The sequence below is a fragment of the Rhinoderma darwinii genome, chromosome 2 (assembly GCF_050947455.1).
Source record: "Rhinoderma darwinii isolate aRhiDar2 chromosome 2, aRhiDar2.hap1, whole genome shotgun sequence".
NCBI lineage: Eukaryota > Metazoa > Chordata > Amphibia > Anura > Rhinodermatidae > Rhinoderma > Rhinoderma darwinii.
Window position 1 is genome coordinate 91,744,417 of NC_134688.1, and position 18,763 is coordinate 91,763,179.

The 18,763-nt window shown below is 40.6% G+C and overlaps 1 protein-coding gene across 2 annotated transcripts in view; it reads right to left on the reverse strand.

Annotated features, from left to right (window-relative positions):
• The window catches only part of HDAC7 (histone deacetylase 7), a 425,809-nt gene that overhangs the window by 287,541 nt on the left and 119,505 nt on the right, over positions 1-18,763 (reverse strand). The window contains exon 1 of one of the 2 annotated variants that reach the window (XM_075851896.1): positions 15,532-15,630. The exons of the other annotated variant lie outside the window; for it this stretch is intronic. The gene's annotated coding sequence lies outside the window, so the exon portion shown is untranslated. Of the gene's footprint in view, positions 1-15,531; positions 15,631-18,763 lie in introns of those variants that run through there. 2 annotated transcript variants of the gene reach the window in all.

Sequence of the window (18,763 nt, forward strand, 5' to 3'; positions counted from 1 at the left end):
AGCAATCTAATGTATATGGGTGGGATTTTACTAGTCAAAGGTTGAGATTAGGAGTAGAATAAGAAAAAGCCAATCATGGAGCCATCTGTATTATGTATGAGGTCCGCAGTACTGTATACAGGCATTATGGCATAAACAATTATTACAATAATGTAGTAAATATAGGTATTAATTGATTGATCTTACGATCTGTGAAAGTGTGAAGGAGCCGAAACTGCAAGCAAAGAAAGATACAAGATCAGCTCACCCAAGACACAGAAATTGCACACAGCTGGCATCTTGGCGGGTGCACCATAAACTGGTCGCTACACAAACTCGCTTGGAGCATCTCAGTTATATGTTAGTCATAAACTAAAGACCTGTTCACACTAGCCAATTGTCGTATTGAAACACTTGTTTCCGAGCAATCGTAATGATAATTGTTCAGTGTGAATGCAGGAAATTATCAACCGTACAACCATAAAAATAATTTATCGTTGATTTTTTGGTGGCACAATCTATAAATGTGATATTTACTTTTATACTAGGCATTGCCAACAAGCTCCTTACATGGCCGGAAGGAAATGTCCATAATTCCACGGGATGTCTATTCACAATCCCTGCACTTCGTTACTGTTTCTATGGTAGTTACAGCAGAGCAAAGCGTAATCCCGTTGTAACCTGTCATCTACAGCGTAATCTCACGAGATTACGCTTCCTCTGCTGTAACTACCACAGACAGAGTAACGAAGTGCAGGGATTGTGAATAGACATCCCGTTGAATGTCTATTCACTGTCTAAACACTTCAGTATCGTTGTTAATGTGTTAGTATAAGACAGCACATACTGATCTAAAAGGATCCCTATGCGCTGACTAAATGAATGGAGAGGAGTGCATGATGCTGATTGGTCAGCATCATACACTTCTCTGTACAACGCCCACTTGGTCTAAAGTAAAAACACGCCCACTTGGGCATTAAGCAACTCATTAGCATAAATCTAAAATCGCTAATAAAGTGGTGAAAACAGATCGTTTTTTTAAATAAAAACCACTGCTGTCACCTACATTATAGCGCCGATCTCCTTATGTAGGAGATAGGGCACTTATAATGTGGTGACAGAGCCTCTTTAAGCACCCAGCCCAGGTGGTGGAGACCCCAGTGTATTTGCCCTCCATATAATCCTGTGCCTTTCATATACATGTAATGCCAACGCTCTGCGCTTGTCGGTGTACTACCTCTCCCAGCAGGCACAGCTTCCAGGTTACCTTTGGTACATGCTGTACGGTTCCTGGATCTTCACACTGCCTTGCTCCTGAATTTCCTTCTTCTTCTTGTGTTGCTATGTCTGCCCATAGGAGGGGTGCGTATTCAATTCCTGCATCTTATAGGGCCAGCGCGCAAGTCCAAATCCTTCCCCAGCCAATTCCGGTCAGTCACCAGATATATAAGTCTGCTTCACTGGACACACTCTGCCTGAGCAACATTGGAACAACCTAGTTGTATCCTGCAAAGGTTCCTGCTTGCATACTGATAATAGTCCACATCTGCTATCTGTTATCAGCCTGTATCCAGCTCTCTGTCAGCAGTCTGTATCCATCTCTCTATCAGTCCGTATCCAGCTATGGCCTGTGCCCTGTGATCTGCTGCCAGCCAGTACTCTAATCGGTGGAGTAGCCCAGTGGGTCCACAACCCGCCAGTCATAACACTACAATTAGAAAGTTTAACTATTTAGTAAAGTGTATAACAAAGGCAAGTGCTTGTCAAAATGAAATGGTATTATCTTTACATGAACCCAATCACTAGTTCTATAATGTCAATAAAATAAAAAACAGCAGCATAAGGAAGACTACTTTATTATAACATATTAATGGGGTAGCATACGTTAGTTACATTTTCACAACTAATTTGCACCATATAAATATTGGGTGAAAAGATGTTGCATAATGGTATGTAAGAATGTGCTGTGTAGGGCACTAACAACTGAAGATTTCATGTAAAGGTAATGGGTTAACATGTCAAATCCGCTACAGTGTAACGTTCTATAAGGAGAAGGAGGGCAAGTGTCGAGGGCTGGGAAATGTGTGCGTACATTCTGGATGTTCATTTACGCATTTCGAGCTGCTGGCTCTTTGCTGGTAGATTATGACTTTTTCTAGCCCTCAAGGGATTCCGAGAGTGGTGAGGTCACCCCAGCTGCACAAAATTAAACCCCTGGAAACAGCTGGATGAGATGCAGCCACAGCTCAACCACCAGGACCACTGCGTGCTGTGTTTTCCTGTCGCTTTGACTTTTTCATAGCATTAATGCTAGTGATTTCATATTTTTTTAGGCACAATATGTAATTTAGTGGAACATTAACATCACTGAAATGCCAGAGACTAAGGAATTAAGTTATATTGTAATACACCCATTTGAGGTATGTTTAAAAATCCTGCTCCCAAATAACTGTGAAAGAGCAGAAAAATATGTGTAACTTTGTTTGGCCAGAAGATTTGTTCCCAGTGTGATATGCAAAAATTCGCCTGACTACACAACACTATAGTCAGAATAACTAAACGGGTTCTATAGCTTTTAATGATTATCCTAAAACTAAAAGAAAACGTAATGTTATACGATAGTGATTGTTACAGTTTAGTTCCCCCTCTTCTTCAGCTCTTATTCATGGAAATGGAAAATGTTCATAGAGATCTATATACATGGATAGAGAAGTCCTCCCCTTCGTTGCCGTCCTCCCCACTTTTGCACTCCCTAGGATCAGGACCTACTGTAATTGAAGCACTATGGCACATTACACCCAATTCCGCACTACTCTTATGGGATGGCGAGTATCATATGTACAAGTGATCCATCAGAACATGTACCTGGAATATATATATATATATATATTTATTGTGTATAGATATATATACACATATATACATAAACACACACATATATATTATATATATACATATATATATATATACACACACACACACACACACACACACACACACACACACACACACAATAATGGGAATGGAAACCTTATAAGTCAATGAACAGATCCGTCATACCTGTCATGGCCATGTCAGTAATGTGAACAGAGCTTAAGTTAGACTCAACGCTGGTAAAAAGTATCTAATGTATGGGACAGGATATAAAGACAGGGAGCAGTTCTAATAAGGGGGCAAAGATATAGTGGAAACTGCGCTAATCTATCAAATACCTCTTGATGGAGTTGAGAATAAGTCGTGTAATACAGTGAATCAGTAAATGGTGTTTCACCGCATATAACAGGCTATTAATGTAATCAGTTCTTTTCCTACTTGGATGCAGAATACCCACATGGCAGAGAACGTTTTCAGTGCATCATACCATTTAGTTAAGAAAATATTGAAATGGATAAGATGGAACAATCTGAGCCTGGAGAATGTATGTGCAGTAGGTGTAATTCTAGTTCTTTACCACTAGGCCTTTCCATACATCATCATTTTGTGTGGGTGATGGTGGAAGCTGGAGCTGTGGTAAAGGCAATGAATTACTGGAGACCCAAGAACTGGCATTTTGCTGCACATACACTACCGTTCAAAAGTTTAGGGTCACTTAGAAATTTCCTTATTTTTGAAAGAAAAGCACAGTTTTTTTCAATGAAGATAACATTTAATTAATCAGAAATACACTCTATACATTGTTAATGTGCTAAATGACTATTCTAGCTGCAAACGTCTGGTTTTTAATGCAATATCTACATAGGTGTATAGAGGCCCATTTCCAGCAACCATCACTCCAGTGTTCTAATGGTACATTGTGTTTGCTAACTGTGTTAGAAGGCTAATGGATGATTAGAAAACACTTGAAAACCCTTGTGCAATTATGTTAGCACCGCTGTAAACAGTTTTGCTGTTTAGAGGAACTATAAAACTGACCTTCCTTTGATCTAGTTGAGAATCTGGAGCATTACATTTGTGGGTTCGATTAAACTCTCATAATGGCTAGAAAAAGAGAGCTTTCATGTGAAACTCGACAGTCTATTCTTGTTCTTAGAAATGAAGGCTATTCCATGCGAGAAATTTCCAAGAAACTGAAGATTTCCTACAACGGTGTGTACTACTCCCTTCAGAGGACAGCACACACAGGCTCTAACCAGAGTAGAAAGAGAAGTGGGAGGCCCCGCTGCACAACTGAGCAACAAGACAAGTACATTAGAGTCTCTAGTTTGAGAAATAGACGCCTCACAGGTCCTCAACTGGCAGCTTCATTAAATAGTACCCGCAAAACGCCAGTGTCAATGTCTACAGTGAAGAGGCGACTCCGGGATGCTGGCCTTCAGGGCAGAGTGGCAAAGAAAAAGCCATATCTGAGACTGGCTAATAAAAGGAAAAGATTAATATGGGCAAAAGCACACAGACATTGGACAGAGGAAGATTGGAAAAAAGTGTTATGGACAGAGGAATCGAAGTTTGAGGTGTTTGGATCACACAGAAGAACATTTGTGAGCCGCAGAACAACTGAAAAGATGCTGGAAGAGTGCCTGATGCCATCTGTCAAGCATGGTGGAGGTAATGTGATTGTCTGGGGTTGCTTTGGTGCTGGTAAAGTGGGAGATTTGTACAAGGTAAAAGAGATTTTGAATAAGGAAGGCTATCACTCCATTTTGCAACGCCATGCCATACCATGTGGACAGCGCTTGATTGGAGCCAATTTCATCCTACAACAGGACAATGACCCATAGCACACCTCCAAATTATGCAAGAACTATTTAGGGAAGAAGCAGGCAGCTGGTATTCTATCTGTAATGGAGTGGCCAGCGCAGTCACCAGATCTCAACCCCATAGAGCTGTTGTGGGAGCAGCTTGACCGTATGGTACGCAAGAAGTGCCCATCAAGCCAATCCAACTTGTGGCAGGGGCTTCTGGAAGCATGGGGTGAAATTTCACCCGATTACCTCAGCAAATTAACAGCTAGAATGCCAAAGGTCTGCAATGCTGTAATTGCTGCAAATGGAGCATTCTTTGACGAAAGCAAAGTTTGAAGGAGACAATTATTATTTCAAATAAAAATCATTATTTCTAACCTTGTCAATATTGGTCTTGACTATATTTTCTAGTCATTTTGCAACTCATTTGATAAATATAAGTGTGAGTTTTCATGGAAAACACAAAATTGTCTGGGTGACCCCAAACTTTTGAACGGTAGTGTAGCTTTGAAAGTTTCTCCAGTTATTATCGACATAGATGTTGGAAAACTGGTACCTACAAAAACTAGGACTAGTCTAAATATTCAGAGGAGTGGGATTGGAACCAGAAATGTGTAGAAAGGGACAGATATGGATTTTGTATAGAACAATGAATAGTAACGAAAAACCTGGATGGAGCCATAAAGAAGCCACAAACCACTTAGCAAGATTACATTTCCTTACATTTTATGTCTTTCCCTGCACTATGAATGAAATAGTTTTCGTCTTCTGTAGTAGATTCTCATATGTCCTTGTATCTTTCTCTCTTCAGAACATGACCCCGGCTCTAGTCTCTGCCAATCTCGTATCTCATTAAATGCTTGGATATACTTGAAAGGTTCTTTTGTGTTATTCTTTTTCTAAACTTGCAGTCTGGTAGACAAGAGGTAATACTGATACACAAGGACAAGGTTTTTCCAGAAATCTCAGTAGATCAGACTGGTAAAGATATATGTTGCTATTTTATCTGTGCTACATAGCAGAGGAAAGGGATTTTGGTAAGTCAATAACAAGGTGATATATATCTGATATGTTAAGATAACTATATACAATATATATATATATATATATATATATATATATATATATATATCATTGAAAAACTGGTCATAAATGATGCTTTTCTTCGGTCTGATGTAAGGGTGGAGCAGAACATTGGGCTATGGATGAGGGGATATTGAAACTTTTTTATATTTTGGATAATCTCTATACAATTCCCAGATTCTTTAATGTTGTAGAATAGGTGGTCAGAGTATAGGAAGATGCCCCAACCTAGAGGTTGGTAGGGGATCTCAACATGTAAGACCAGCAGTAATAACACACATTTTGCAAATTATTGTAAGTGTCTTCTTACTACAAATTACACCATATTTGGGAAGCCTAAGCCCTCATTCACACAACTGTATTACAGCGGTTTACAAACTCTGAGTTGTATAGCTGGTTCCGACCGCTGGCTGTATTTTTACGGCCAGCGGTCAGGGTCCTTAAAACCCGAGCCATAGACTTTTTACGGCTCGGGTTTTAACTTGCTGCCCGCGCGATCGGGCAGCTGAATGTCGGGTCTCCGGCTGTCAGTGACTGCCGGGGATCCTGAGGAGAGGATAGAAGCAGCTTTCGCTGCTTCTGTCTTCTCCGATGTCTTTTTACACAGCGCTCAATGAACGCTGTGTATAGGAATAGAGACAGCAGCAGCGGCGCTGTCTCTATTCCTCCCGGTGATCATGTGACAGGTCACATGATCGCTGGGTGCCGTTAGTGGCAGACTGCTGCTGGGTCTTACTAGACCCAGCACAGCCCAGTTAGTGACAATCGTCACTATGAGAGGGCTGATTTCCCCTGTAACTGGGGCTGCTGTGCAACTCCCAGTTACAGTGGAAAAGATGGTGCAAAAGAAAGAAAAAATATATATAAAGTTTCCCAAAGGTATTTTTTGACCTTTGAGGGACAGACCATAATAATAAAAAAATAGTAAAGTAAAGTGCAAAAAAAAATAAAAAATAAATACACATAAAATACCCACCCCCAAAAAAACATTCCCCCCGCCAATCATTGTTGTAACGGTAGCGCTGACCCAATTACCCTAATATAGACATGTAATATATTAACATTTACGGTAGACAATGACGATCACAAATAAAAAGTCTATTTTAGGGTAAAACTATGTTATTACCAAAAAAAAAATAGCTGAAACGTAAAAAAGCTTATTTTTTTACTATTATTTTCAAACCTTATGAATTAAAATTCTAAAATAGCAAAAAAGGTGTGTATAAAAACGATAAAAAAAGAAACCTGCATTGTCTACGGAAAAAACGTCGCAAAAATCACGTCGTTAGCCCAGCAAATAAAAAAGTTATAGCCATTTAACTAACACGTGCTAAAAATGGCTAAACGGTGTCTGGATAGAGTCATAATACGGCAACCACAGAAATGTATGGATCCATATGGAATCTATGGGTCCATATGCAATCTAAAAGAAAAAATTATCCAATATTCAATTGGATGCTGTATGATGGCGGCATTCTCCCCTCGAAGCGTTGTAGGTGAGAATACCTGCGTTTTATGGTGCCGCATGGAGGCAGCCAATGGCAACACACAAAGTGCCTACGGCTCCCTAGTATAGAGCCATAACGCCTCTGTGTGCAATTCTAAGTCTCTGTACAAACATCTCTACTGTGTGCATGCTGCCTCACTTGTAAAACTAATGGATATTAAAATAGATGGCTGTTACTTTGCTGAAGTCTAGAAAATGTATGTGTGGGGGTATTTTATGGTATGATAAAGAAGCCAACATTTAATAATCTAGGACAACAATAGAAGGATGTTTGTATACTTGTTTTCTTATGATACATTAGGTCACTTATATGAGATATTGAACATATATAGTATAAACCACAGCATCACAAAATCATTAGTATGCATAAGATAACCCCCAAACTTGAAGACCGACCTCGAAGGATACTGGCAAATGACAAGTCAGATACATATTTATAGGTGTTTATTCATTTACGCAGTATTCACCGAAATACCCAATTCAACATAGGCTAGAATTATGGAGAATAGTATGGTAAGAACACTAAAAAAAAATAATATAAATTTAGATCCAGATCATAGAACCATATAGGAACATGATTATTATACGGAATACAATTAGAACTAATATATTGTTTAATCATAAAATCGAACCAAAGTCTAATAGAAACCACATGTCAGAGTAAAATGATATCCATGCTTTTCCTATATGTCATTTATTGAAATAATATCCTTAAGGACTCCAGGAGTATGGAGGATTCATTGATGCCTTGGGTCACCCATAAAGGGGGATTATTGGAGCTTGATGAAGATTAGCACAATACAATGACCCATAGAAAACAATCAGCATTTAGATATGCTCCATCTAGTACTAGGTAGACTGATGAAAGCGAGGGTCTGATTGATTGCTTTGGACTATGGCATCATAGATTAGGTACCACATTGACTTTTAGTCATTGTATTAAGCAAGTCATGCAGAATCAGTCACTTTATAATGTGTATCCATTTAGGTCTTATTAACTATAATATGAAAGCATTGTGAATACATACACAAGTCATTTATCACCATCCATGAATGAAACATACTCATATACTCCACTGCTGAGTCTTCCTTTAACAAATATAATTGTTACCACTTGTAGGCAAAAGTCGTACGGAAAAGCTAAATCAGCTCTTGGTTGTCTTTCAAACAATTCTAGAAACCTCATTCATCAGCGGGTTCTTATGGGATGAGTTATTACTAAAATGATGGTGTTATAATTAATCTTGTGCTCGGAGCAGGAAACCTAAGCAAATATGAAAAATGGACATGTACAGTAAATACAGGAGTAAATACAGACATTTACTGGGAACCAACGTGGAGTCTGCAGATTTGAGTTGCACAAAGTAGTAGAAGTTTACTAATGACATAATGAGTTGCTAATTTGTACCACTTCTTCATTATAAGATATTATTATGTTTACGCCTATCAAATGCCCTGAAGTAGGAGACCAGAGCCCGGAAGAATTCAGCGGCGAGAATTGTGATTGAGTGGTTGAAGAAAAACTGCAGGTAGACAAAGTGGGCAGAGTTGTCAATGTGTGCCCCCCGTTTTCTGCGAGTACATTGAACAATATGGTGTTCGGGGTGAGCAGCATATTTATGAAGCGGAGCTCCAGATTTGCACGGAGTGTTACTGATTTACTAACAGTCTTACTTCAAAAAAAGTGCAAAACAATGCCGGATCTGTGGTTTTACGCCTACATATGCCCTATTAATAAATGTGGCTGAACAAATGAGAGACACTAGTGCACTGCTTGCATGTTTACCCTATATTAGTAAATCTACTCCAAAGTTCCCTGTTCCCTGTGTGATTTTCCACCACTGATAACATCAATGCATACATTACAGTTAACATATAGAATTAATCTACATAAAAAGTTGAGTAACTTTGTTAGTACATTGTACTCCTTAGATTGTACTGATCCTGACACACAGCATGTACTATAATCTAGAGCTGCATTCCGAATTCTGCAGGCTTCAGAGCTGTAATCTTTGCCCATTCCTTTCTAATTGTCCAATTATAGTATAGGAGCTCTTCTATGCGGTTATAGATGTGTCTGATATCAAGCCTGTCAACCGTTTCCAATGTTGACCAGCTGAACTATGAATGCAGCTCTGGACTATAACACTGGCTGTAACTAGGCACAACTATTAGTGTAATATATATAATGCAATGTTTACAAAGTTACCCAACTTGCAGATTAAATCTATAAAAATGTTGTTTAAAGTTGGACACGTGCTTTAATTTATTGGATTTTGCATTTTCTATAAGAGCCACTCTATCAAACAGATTATCTTTTTCTGATTTAAAGAAATGGCCCTGTATAAAATGTAACCAGAAATGAGTATATGGCCTAATGAACATTTACTATGCCCACAATCGAGCATACATTGCAATGTAATGTATGAACTCATCACAGGCAAGAAATTAGATGCATTTTAAGAAAACATAAATGATATTCTTTTGTCAGGATTAAAGATGAAATGTGTATTATATAACTTTCACCAGTGGCTGGCAGGAATATAAAGAATACACACAGCATGGCCTCGAGGTAAGTCGTGGCCCCTTGCAGTGTTTGTTGCAGTTCTCAAGTCCATCTGGTTTCCATTAAAAGTTTGAGTGATATAGACCCCTGTAGAGAAGTGAATGGGGAACTGGATCATCTAGTTAAGAAACCTCAAGGGGATCTCAGATTCGGGGAAAGATTTGTCCAAAGGAGCAAAATACTTGACTTTTCTATTTTTGTTATGAAATAAATCATATTCTACATTATGGAGCCAATAATCCCTCATAGCAGAGACCGTAGATGTAAACAGGTGGAGGGGCAGCTTTAGCTTCAGGTCACTCATAAGTCAATTATGCAGCATTTTAATAGAAGTACGTTGCATAGAATTTATCCCCAATTACGCTACCACTCACTTAAGGGACAACCATAAAAACAGAAACTGTGCTTACAAGTACGAGAGTTGAGGATCAGGCTTTAGGATAGATTAACATAAGGCAAGGTAAAGCATGCCACATGCTCAGATGTCTCAAAAAGAGGAATCGTAAAACGCCAAATTTATTAAAAGTATTGGTAATGTTTTTAGCAAAATTTCGATTTAAATGTATGTAAGCCATGAACTGTCCATATACCGAGTGAGGTGCACCAAATATATCATGCCATGTTCACCATTTTGATACATTTGGCCCAATTTAAATATTTTCACCTACTTATGAATTCATGGATCTTACGGTCTCCAAATAAATTATATTGTGATCCTTAAGAAGTTCAATGTTTTTTTCTTCATTAAAATATCTCCTCACCAGTATTTGTTATGGTTCCGCCCCTGCCTGGCCATCTTAGGATCTGTTTATTGTGTTCTGTGTATATGCTCAGTATCAGGGGCGTAGCTAAAGGTTCATGGGCCCAGGTGCAAGAATTCAGCTTGGGCCCCTCTACCCCTCCCCAACACCACCATCACCAGACTCCTGCGCGCGCCTATGCCCAGCCGCCTTGGCCAACAGCCCCATTATATAATGCCCCCACACAGTATAATGTTCCCATAGCTGCCCCCACACATTATAATGCCCCATAACTGCCAGATACAGTATAATGCCCCCCCATAACTGCCCCATACCATATAATGCTCCCCATATCAGCCCCCACAGTATAATGTCCCACATAGCTGCCCGCATACAGTATAGTGCCCCCCATATCAGCTCGCCATACAGTATAATGCCCTATATCAGCTCCTCATACAGTATAATTCCCCCATATAAGCCCCCCATGCAGTATAATGCCCCCCATATTATCAGCCCCCATGCCATATCAGCCCCCCATGCAGTATAATGCCCCCCTGCCATATCAGCCCCCCATACAGTATAATGACCCCATATGTGCATAATAGAAAAATAACATAATCACTTATCGATCCCCATTCCCACGTCGGGTGGAGGAGATCCTTCGCCTCCTCCCGTGTGTGCTATTAGTGACTTGGCGCAGACAGGTCGCGATGTTGACGCTACATCGCGCCTGCCTGCTTTGAGCTGCTCAGGGCACAGCGAATGCTGAAGCAAGGAGACGTCAGCTCCTTGCTCCAGCATTGAATGGAACCGGGACCTCAGTCAGTGACTCGCGAACCCCCGGTGGTCTTCACATGATCCCCAGGGGGACGCGACACACAGTTTATAATGTATTGTGCAATTTGCGGTGGAGAGGAGGGGGGGGGGCTGTAATTTAACACCCCCCCCTCTCCACCGCAAACACAGACAGCACAATATATTACAAGACAACACATTACAATACAGACTCTGCAGCTCACCTGGAGTCCTCCGCATTGGCTCTTCCACTGCACTGGCTGGACGACGAGTCACGTGGCGTCACGGTCACATGGTACACTAAGTGTAAAATGTGACCATAACCAGGAAGTGCCGGCTTCACGGCACAGAAAATGTATTTAACCAGCATGCTGTATGGCAATGGGGGCACCGCGGGCCCCCCAGGCTTAGGAGCCCGGTCGCAACTGCGACCGCTGCAACCACTATGGCTACGCCACTGCTCAGTATAAACCTCCCTACGTATACAACGGACGCATAGCTAAGACATATGCCGTACAGTTCCATGCGTCCCTCAATCTAAAATACGTAACATATACCACAGGGTAAATGTTTTCATATGGGATGCCCTTGTACTGGAAAACATAATTGACTACTCTTCACAATACAGTAGGGTATGCCGTTACAGGCCATGTATATGTTTGGTGCGTACGCCCTGAGCATTATGTTGAATGGGCTCGGTGTAATTCTACATTTCCCCTGCAGTGGCTTCACCTGGTAGCTTCACCTAGGGTCATCTGATCACTAAGGGTTTCTGCATCTGGTCCTGAGGCGATCATTTTAAGGATGGGTTTTAATGTCTATACCATTTATAACTATATATTTTATGTAAGGTGACCATACGTGACCATACGTGGAAATAGTCAAATTCTCAGTAAATTATTGCTAAATGCTACAACTAACCACGAGTGACTACTACTAAAATGTAACCCATCTGATAAATGTTCTGACTTGTGGAATAGAATCTCCTTATGTGCAGATTGTCATCCGGACCACTCAAATTATCAGCGGGTCTATGGCCGCCTTTACGTGTTTCAGTATAATAAAAATTGTTCAACAACAGGAGGAAATCTTTTTCTCAAATGTCTCCCAAATAGCTTAAACCCTTTCCTTATACACAGATGGAGAAGACTTTAGTGCATACACTGTATCACAGTGTGGTGTACATGTATTAAATTGCCTGTCAATAGAAAGCGGTACAATCTCTAACTGCGGTTAATAAGCCAAATGAACCGCATTATCCGACCCCATCAGTTACTGCTCAGTAAAACGTTTGGAAACTATTGGAATATTCTCTTGGCTTTGTGTTTGTATGGGTGCCAGATAGAAAATATCAATTTTTCTACTAACGTAAGTCCACTGCCTCCCCTAGAAGTCTGACATCATTGGACCTTTTTTTTCCATTACGGACCATAGTAACATTGGTCCTCGGGATCACAGACAGTGAGACTTGTGTTTCCGATATTAAAATAAAAAATAGACCATGGGTTGTACAAGTGTTTTTATTACAGACTCCACCTCGCTGACATAAGTATTGTCTGCTTCCTCAGCAAAAATGAGTCAGAGATGCTTGAGAGTCACAGTCCTGGGTTATGACTCTCTCGTGTGTCTAATGCCAGAAGGCGAGCAAGACATTTCCACAAACAAACTTTAAATTACCTCACCCCACTTCCCAGCTGATTTTTTTGAGATAAACTATTTTGAATCCATAAAAAAAAACAAAAAAAAACACATTGCAGATTCGGAGCACATGTATGAAGTAGACACAACATAAGGACTACATTCTGCTACATCAGCATCCCCCATATACAGCACTGAACCACTGAAAAAACAAAAACACCACCTCTATGCTTATATGATAGAACGAAGCATTCAATAACGTGTCATTTATGGTGCTTTTTGTAGCGGTTTTGATGGCGTTTTCGTTTAGTCATTTTGTACATTTTTTTTTCTGGCATTTTTGAATTCCTATGGAGAAGACTTAGGGTATGTTCACACGCTTATTAAAAAACGTCTGGGAATACGGAGCGGTTTTCAAGGGAAAACAGCTCCTGATTTTCAGCCTTTTTTTTTAGCCACTCGCGTTTTTCGCTGCGTTTTTTACGACCAAAAACAGCTCAAGAAGTGACATGCACTTCTTTGTACGAGGCGTTTTCTTTACACGGACGTTTTTCAAAACGTCTGCGTATAAAAACACCCCGTCGGTACAGAACGTCGTTTTTTTCATTGAAATCAGTCGGCAGTTGTTTGTAGGCGTTCTGCTTCCGATATTTCGGCCGTTTTTCAGCCCGAAAAACGGCTGAAAATAAGCCGTGTGCACACACCCTAAAGGAAAAATCCTGAAAAAACACCATACCCAGAGCATGCTGCATTTGGAAAAAAATGCCACTGTCCCCAAAATAGCCTCAAAAACGCTACAAACCAAAATGCATTTGTATGTAGTTCTTTTTATACTTTAATATAGACCTTAATGTAACATCCGGCCGCATAAAAAAAAAACGCAGCAAAAAACGCTGTTAAAAATGCCAGGAAAACTGCACAAAAATGCATCAAAACACTGTGTGTGAATCCAGCCTTAAGTAACAGGGAACGTTTTCAAATACATCAATTCTAGTGCATACATTTTACATCACAAGTAGTTGACGTGATACGATGTAGGAGAGCTAAATTTAGTGCAATATGATAACCCCATTAAGTTAAGATAAAGCAGATCAACAACAGTTCATGATACTCCATGATATCACAATGTGCTCTGATATCACGATCTCTTATCTATGGGTTTCCATGGGACTACAGGAAAAAGGACTTCATTATTAGAACTCAGGAATGAGATTACAAATTCATCTCTACTACATCTATACATCTGATAAACTCAGCTACATCTGCATCTTATTATCTGTGGCATATCTAAACAATAGTGGCTCATATACAAGCGTGACAGGTTAATTGGTGGTTCATGGATTTGGCACCAGAGTAGGGTGCATGCTTGAGATAGATAAATGAGATTGTGAGCTGCATTGGGGACAAGGACTGGAGCGAGTGCATTTGCCGTACAGCGCACTGGTATATGTTGGCGCTTTATACCAGGCAATAAATAAGATTCAGGGCTCTATTCAGGTAAAATACAATCCTTTCACAAGAAAGTGGAGTTCACTCAAATAGAGACTGCAATGATGGCTTAGGTTTTCCATCAAGGTGGTGACTTCATACCAATGTAGCAGAGTTAAATGAGTCACTAAACTCTTTTTCTTTACTTTTTTTGTAAAATAAAAAAGTAGGTTTACCTGCAGTCCTGTGCAAAAAAACAAACAAACAAACATAGAGCAAATTGTGATATGTCAAATAACAAACACAGCTCTGCTACAGTGGCATACTCAGCTCTGCTACAACTTTAAAATTTGTATCTATCATTTCATTTGAATATATTGTATCCATCTCTATGAGCCACAATGCAGTATAGGACGTTATTCTATAAGTTTTTGAAACTTTGTAAGATTTCTTGACAGGGCACAGACCTGCGGTTACATGAAATACACCTTCCTATATAATATTTTCGTAATGTTTTCATCTATTATTGATATTTTACCTTTAAACACATCATCTGGCATAGACACATACAGTAGTCCCAATCTTAATTCTCAGAAATGTCATCCCCTAAATTTAGCTTTAGTGGATGCAGTTTTTACCGAGTTCTGATCAGAGAAATTCCACAGCCTGGTTTTCCTAGAAAGCATTTGCAGGTTAAAAAAATATGTAGGATTATTTGACAAGAAGATAAACAAATTCCTTGCCGAAAAGCCTCTTAGTGAAAGAATCTGAACTAAATTAACCTTTTCTAGTGCGTAATGGGAATATATCCATTTATCTGCAGCGGAGCTGGGAACGTGCAGAAACTGATAAGCGCATTATCCCAACGTTTGGAGTATGACAAACTCCCCAAGGTATGGATCGTATTTATGGCTGGTGTATAAAAGGGAGTGGGTTGTCATTTGTCTTCCCCAGAAATTGGCTGTTGGACAAAGATCTTTTGGCTTGTGCAAGAACACAACAAATATAACTGGAAATGAGTCAAGAGGGGGAAATTTAATTCAGTGCACTTGGATATGGTGTAGCAGAAAGGATAGAGTGCTGGACATGTATAGAAAGCATGGAGGGACTCACCAGTGGTGTGTGTCTATGCGGCCAATTCCTACAGCTGGGAAACCATAGTGAGAGGATGTTGTTCTGCAGCAAAGTTCCTTAGAAACATCACAAGATCCACTCTATGCAGTCCGAGAGAGTGAGAGTAGTAGCAGCCACAAGAACAGAGAGTGAGAGGAGTGGAGGAAAGGGGAGTGTCCCCTACAGGAGGGATCTATGGCTCCGCTCAATTGACAATAGAAGGAAATGCTTTACTTGCCCTTAACCCCAGAAGGGTCTGCAAAGATCTTCACCTAAAGTGTAAGATACAAACAGTGTCAGGAGTCAGTTTCAGTAGCGGCTTTGAAGTCAGCCTGGTGTATACATTCTCATATGTAACATGTAGATGGAAAAGCCGTCAGTTGTATCGCACGCTGGCGGGATGGAATATGCCTGGTGTTAATAAATGTAGGCTAGAAATAGTTGTAATGTATAATCTTCCTAATGTGGATCAGATTATCTGACGTGATTCATGACAAATTGACATGAATTGTATCAACAAGTTCTGTTATCCATTGAGAAATCTCACCGGGATGTTCTGCAAGGTAAATACCATCCAATGTAGAATCTATGGAAGGCTGGATTGTGAATACCTGCTACAAGATGAGTGTCTACAACTTTACAGCAGGATATTTTAGGCCTCATGCCCACGACCGTTGTGGTTTGGTGGTTCGCAAAACCACGGATTTGTCCCGATCCATTTGATGGCAAAAACACCTTGTTTTGCATCCGTGTGTCATCAGGATTTATAGATCCACAACAAACAAAAGGACACCAGTTTTGTGAAACTGCAAATGCGGTCTGTATTTGCAGCCCCAGCACGGATCCGTGAAAACGACGGTCGTGTGCATGGAGGCATAGAAATGAATGGGTCTGCAAATTTATGTGCAAATGCAAGATGAATTCCAGATGCAAAGGCAAGATCGTGTGCATGAGGCCTAAGCCATTGTTATTTATTAAGGTATTTATCTGGTTTACTCGTTGTATAACGAAAAGTTTAGCGATTTTCTAAAATGCTTTGTGTTACAAGTCTACACGGTTTTCAAGATCCCTGCTTGCTGTTAGTAAATAGGAAAATTTTTGCTTGACCTCATGAGGACCGGGCCAATTTTGGCCTTGAGGACTAGCACAATTTTTTTAGATTTTTCCTGTTTGTTACCACCGGGTATAGCTAAATATGCTCTAACAACAGTGAAAATGGTCAGACAGCCCTTGGGATCCCTCAATGGACCCTCGGGTTTCTGCCCATACTAGGTATGGGCCTCAATCATGTCACAGGAGTTCCCTTTGACACTTCCCCCCTTAGGCCTTATTCAGACAAGTGTATTTCACGTCCGTGTGCTGTCCGTTTTTTTTCACGGACACCACACGGACCTATGAAATTCAATGGGGCTATTCAGACATGCTTTGTTTTTCATGCAGCGTTTTTCCGTTGCGTGAAACTCACTGCATGCCCTATTTTTGTGCGTCTTTTGCCCACCACACACCCATTGAAGTCAATGACTGCGTGAAAATCCCAGACAGCACACGGACGTCTTCACGCACCAGTTGCTAAAGAAATGTAGAAAAAAAAATGGGCACCAACACTGACAAAAAACGGACGCCACATGGAACACACACGGATGGCACACGGAAGGCAACGCATGAAAAATGCTCAGGCTTTTTTACACGCGCAAAGCGGACACGTTCGGGTGAATTTAGCCATAGTCTCTCTCTCTTTAAATGCCTCGATCAGTGTTTTTATTTTACTGATTTTTTTCAACATTATAATGACATTTTTATTTTTTAACTATAGTGTACTGGCATATATCTATATGCCAGTAAATTAGCCTGTGTGCTAACACTGTATAGGCAGTTGTTAGGGCATACCTAAATATGCCCTAACAATAGGGAATATGCTCAGACATAATGGACTCCGGGCTGTCTGCCCATACTAGGTATAGGTCTCAATCGCGTCACAGGGCGCGATAAAAGGGGATTTCCCCCTCCGTCTATGTCTTTGAATACTTTGGTATTTAAAGGGTTGAATGACGGAGATCAGAGGTTTCTCTGATCTCCGCTGTTAGAGCAGAACTGTGGCTGTGTGTTACAGCCGTTGCCCACAGTAAAATTGCCCGCGCGATCAGCATGACGGGTATCCTCATCATCTGCAAAAGTCTGCCACTCATTATGGGCATATCATCGGTACTGAACCAGTTAAATCCAAAGGCTAAGAACCAATGTAGACCTAATGCTGCTCACAGATGAGAGTGCTACAATTCTATCCAGTGTAGGCAATCCTCTGTGAGGTAAATACATCAGCAGCACAAATCTCTTTCCTGTCCTGATAGTTTGCTGTGTAAAATGTGCCAGTGTAGGTAAAATGTATAAGTCTGGAGTCTAGGTTGTTTAGCAAATTCTCTGCTGTAAAACGGATTATGTCATAATGGGTTGTCAGATTATGGATGTCAACAAGAATGACTCCATTCACTGAAATTGAAATTAAACCTTATTATACAATGATTAAAGGGGTTATCCGGGCTTGGAAAACTGATGACCTATCCACAGGATAGGTCATCAGCTTGTGATCAGTGGGGGTCCGACACCCGAAACCCGCACCAATCAGCTGCTCCGGCTACCACCGGGTATCGGATCTCCATGCCAGAAGCAGATGGCTCCGGTCCAGAATTCACTTGAATAGGAGCAGAGCTGCAGTTCTGCAGCACGGCCGCTATGCAGTGTACTCAGCCATCTGCTTCTGGCTCCAAACCCTGCATAACATCTGGCGCCCGGAGCCAGCCTGAGAAGTTGATTGGTGCGGGGTCTGGGTGTCAGATCCCCACCAATCATATACTGATAACCTATCCTGTGGATAGGTCATCAGTTGTCCGTGCTCAGACAATCCCTTTAAGCTTTTTGTTAGCATAAAACCTTAAACCCCTTAAAATGTATTTAAATACTAGTATAGAAAATCCGCTACATGGGTTTGCTAGCAAAAGGAATGATGATAAGTATTTTTAAAAAATATTAGAAAAAAATATAAGTGTAGCCTCTTTGGGCTTTTATTAGCCTCTTTGGGCTTTTATTAGCCTCTTTGGGCTTTTATTAGCCTCTTTGGGCTTCTATTAGCCTCTTTGGGTGTTTATTAGCCTCTTCGGGCTTTCCCCCTCTTCACCACCTCTGGCTTTCCCCCTCCCTCTCTTATCCACCACTTGACCACTCCCACCACTCCTAC